Below are 4,301 nucleotides of genomic sequence, written 5' to 3' on the forward strand. Positions count from 1 at the left end.
GGAAGTTTAAATCAACATTTAACGTCCTCAAAATTTTCATAGAACCGGACATAATTTCAAAGTTCAAATCAAAGTTTATATTTCATATTCTAATTTCTAAATCTTTGTAACTACACTTTTGAATTTATCCACCAATATTTCATGAGATTATAATAATTTATCTTTATTGTGAACATGTAGGATTTAGAACTTGCGGTTGAGAGCTCTAAAGTCTAATGCTCAAATGATGTCATTTAACAATAAGGAGTATTTTCACGTTTTAAGTGTCACCTCAAGTTTTTTTTCGGCTACAAGAGCTTTATGTGACGACCAAACTCACACCCTACCTAACTATAAAATAAGAATATCTTCAGAGAAAAACACTTTTATTGATGAACTTTGAAGAAGTACAAGACCTTTGGGTCAGAATTCATCGATGTCCAATTGATAGTCTGAGAACGTCTCCAGGAAAGTTAGCCGCGCTAAGCGTCATTAAAAGGAATTCCTTTCCTTAGACAAGACGTCCCAAAGTCTCGCATGAACTCCTCTGAATCTTCCCCGACTACTTTGACTGCCTTGTTTACAACCAAAACCACAGCTTTCACACTTATTTTACAGTCTGATAGAGCGCGAGTCCAGTCGTACACGTTTTCCTCCATCAGCTGGTCTTTATTCTACTCGAACACTCCCGTATATTTACAACTATTTACAGCTCGCCCTGCCTTGACCACTTTTCACTCGAGATCTTTCTCCTCGAACTCCGTCCCTAAGTTGTTCAATTAGAACAACCAACCAAAACAAGAAAACCAGAGAACAAGAGGGGTGAGAAGCAATCCAACACACTCAAACAGGAGAAACAGTGTAAAATAAATAAGCAAGTAAATCCAGTAAAAAGTAATAGCGCATCCAACAAAATCATCCAAGATTTCAACACACTCTAGACGAGGATGTTGATCACAACCAAATCCAATCATTAAAAATCCACCACACTATGATGAGGATGTGGGCCCAACATTCTCCAGGAAAGTCACCGAGAAGCCGCTCGGCAAGATGATCCTATGGGAGCCTGCAGTGTGATTAGGTTCCGGATGGGACAAACCTCAACTACTCCTGTTGATAGGTCCCACCTAACCACACCCCAAGGACCGCAACCCTTACGGTATCCCTTAGATCTCACAGCGTTACCCAATGGCACAGCCTGGCCTCGACTGTCCAGTTGGGGCCACTGAACTTTCCTGCTCATAGAGTACCTGCAAGCCAATAGAAATCTCCTGGAAATATTTTGAGAATTGATCAAATAACATTTTCTTTAAAAATCAGGATGCCTCGTAAAAAAAATGTTTAAGAAAAGATTTGGAGGCTCCTTCTTCGAATCAATTCCCAGGAATAAATCCCGTTTGGAAAAATCATTTTTGAAAACAAATAGGACCCAAGGGAGGTCCAACACCTATTTATTCACACTATACTCCCTCATGAGTTGAGCATTCTCCCCCCTTACCTTTCTTCGAAAAATCCTTCGATCGATTATCTGCAATAATAATGTCGTACATCACTTTAGTCACTTCTCACCTTAAGGTTATAAAATTCCATGTTATTCTTTAATATCCGGTTTTTTTTTAAATAATTAGGCGGCAAGGTCGTCCATCGTTATATAGCTTTAAAATCAGGCGGCTTAGCCGACCATCATTATATAACTTATAAGGCGGCATAGCCGACCATGCATTTTCGATAGGCGGCAGAGCCGACCATTGGTGGATAAGGCGGCAGAGCCGACCATAATATCCAAGGAATTAATTAATTATTAATTATTTAGCTTAAACTTGAAAAAATTCATAACTTTTGTTCTGGATCTCCAAAATTCATTCCGTTTCTTTCTAAATGTTCATTTTAATTCCATGAATCATAATCGACTCTTACTTTGCATTGAATCATTAAGAATAGTGAGTTATAAGGCCGGGAAGTTGCATACCTTCTCGTCTCTTGAAACCCTATCAAACCAAGTTAATTTTCCGAACCGAATATGTATATGGTACCTATGGAAGACAAGGATTTGAACTATGCAAGAAAATCCAAGTTCTGAGCAGTTTTCCGGTGAGCTCGCCGGAGAAGGTGGTGGTTGGTGGCGGAGCTCCGGTGAAAAGTTAGAGTTGAGGGTGGACAATGGTTGGAAAAGGATCCTCTCACTCCCAGGAACTCAATGGTACAAGTGGGTAGCTCAGAAGGTCTCTAAATTGGCCAAAACGACAAGCTCTTTGAAGCTTTCTCCGGTCAACAATGGCAGAATGAAAAATAGACCTCCAAGCTTCAAAATTCTTGCACAGATAGATTCCTTATGAAATTATAAGCAGGATAGACACTTGAATCGACAAAATTGATGGAGAAATGAGTGAGAACGAAGAGCTCAAAGTTTCAGAGCTTTATGAGCTCGGTTGGGCTATTGCAGGGACAATTGAGCTCGGTTCTGGGTTGGTTCACACTCTAATGGACTCAAGGAAGCTAATGGAACAAAAATGGAGGGATGAATCGGTCTAGAAAGCAATTTCCAAAGTTTGGCCGTGAGCTACTATTTTGGCCGTTCACCACCGTCTTTGTGGCGGTTGTTGGTGGCTAAGGGTGGTGGTTGAGGCTTCAGGGGGTTGAGAACAAGGTTTAGGCAAAGTAGCAAGGCTTGGGTTGCTCGAATTTGAGCTGAATTGAGCTTGAGCTTGGCTGTGGTATTTATAGACAAAACCAGGGACCTGAATTTGAATTAAAACTATTTCTGATGTCACAGTTAGGTCCCTATAGAATAGGTCGGTTATTAACTTTGGTCCTTCAGAGTTAAATCAGTTTGCAGTTTAGTCCTTCCTGAAATAATTTTTTATTCTCATCTTATCCTTTGAATTCTCTAGAACTTGATTTCATCCTTATCCTTATCTTGATTTTTATTTTTATTTTATTATACTATAATAATTGCATTAATAATAATACTAATTAAAATACTCCTATTATTTCTAGTTGAGGGAAAAATTTAGGTCGTTACACTTTACATCACATTCGTACATTTTCCCCTATTCGAAAGATTTGTCAGTTTATTTTTAATTTTGTTATATTTTCACATATCAATCTCATATATTTGCCCCTAAACACCGTGTTTTGCAGCAACAACTACGCCAACAATAATCTATTTTTTTTTGCTAAAAAAACTTTATACTTCAATCAAAACAAAACAAAACACAAATGTGCAAAAAAACAACAAAAACCAAACCACGCCACTCTAATTACCCAATAAAATTAAGCAATATTTGATTAGCACATTTTAAACTTACATTCAAAATTAAATTCTCCCGTGCAAGGCACGGGTCATATACTAGTATATAAGATTGGGAGAAACGCTCATGGCACTTATTTATTCCTCTTGCTCTTTGTGTATTTGCCATTTTAGAATTAGCAGGCTTAGCCTTTAGGATAAAGATAAGGAAATTTTAAAGTTTTCAGTAGAAAAAACATCTTTGAGGCATTTTTTTTAATTTTTTTTACATTTTTAAATAAATAATTATTTCCTTTATAAGAAATATTTTTCCATTTTTATGATATTAAAAAATTGACATTTTTGTCATTAAGAGGTATTTTTTTTTGACAGACATTAAGAGGTATTATAATAACATAAACAAAAACCGTACATACACCATAATATCTCATAAACAGATTTCTAAAGATTTTCTTTACAGAGTACAAAAATTAAGGGCTTTTATATATTACCGTACATTTTGACTAATTTCAATTAAAAACATTTTGTCTATTTATAGTTATAACTTATAAGCATATAATAAAATAGTATTTTAATTCGAAAGGAAAAAATATCAATACTTATTATTCAAGGAAATGAAAGAATAGTAATTGTATTCTATGGAATATATAGAATTATTGCTTTTTGTATTACCCATAAATTATTAACGTTTGGATATTGGAAATTGCTAATAATTATTTATATTTTCTTAATATATTAATAAATACAATTAACAAGATATAATAACATTTTAAATTATATAATTATTTAATATCTTAACAAGGTATTTTATTAGAGAATATTAATTATTTTAATAATTATTTTTGCCATTGTCTATTTGTAGTTAAAAATATAATAAAATAATTAATATTTTAGCATTGTAAATTTTATAGGAAAGATATCAAGACTTAATAAAAAGAATAGTGTTCTGGGAATGAACATTATTGAAGAGAGGTATAGTACCTAGGGGTAGAGAGATTGTGCTAAGAGAGAATGAGAATGAGAGAGAGAATGAGAATGAGAGAGAGAGTGCTGAATTTCAAGTGTTATTTCC

The 4,301-nt window shown here is 34.8% G+C and overlaps 1 long non-coding RNA gene across 1 annotated transcript; it reads right to left on the minus strand.

Annotated features, from left to right (window-relative positions):
• Nucleotides 1-348: 348 nt before the first annotated feature.
• On the minus strand, nucleotides 349-2,677 carry LOC130726750 (uncharacterized). The gene is made up of 3 exons (XR_009014971.1): nucleotides 1,949-2,677; nucleotides 1,478-1,507; nucleotides 349-745 (listed from the first exon to the last, which is right to left on the minus strand). It is a non-coding gene; the product is annotated as an uncharacterized LOC130726750 (long non-coding RNA).
• Between the last annotated feature and the right edge of the window lie 1,624 nt (nucleotides 2,678-4,301).

Source organism: Lotus japonicus, chromosome 6 (assembly GCF_012489685.1).
Source record: "Lotus japonicus ecotype B-129 chromosome 6, LjGifu_v1.2".
NCBI lineage: Eukaryota > Viridiplantae > Streptophyta > Magnoliopsida > Fabales > Fabaceae > Lotus > Lotus japonicus.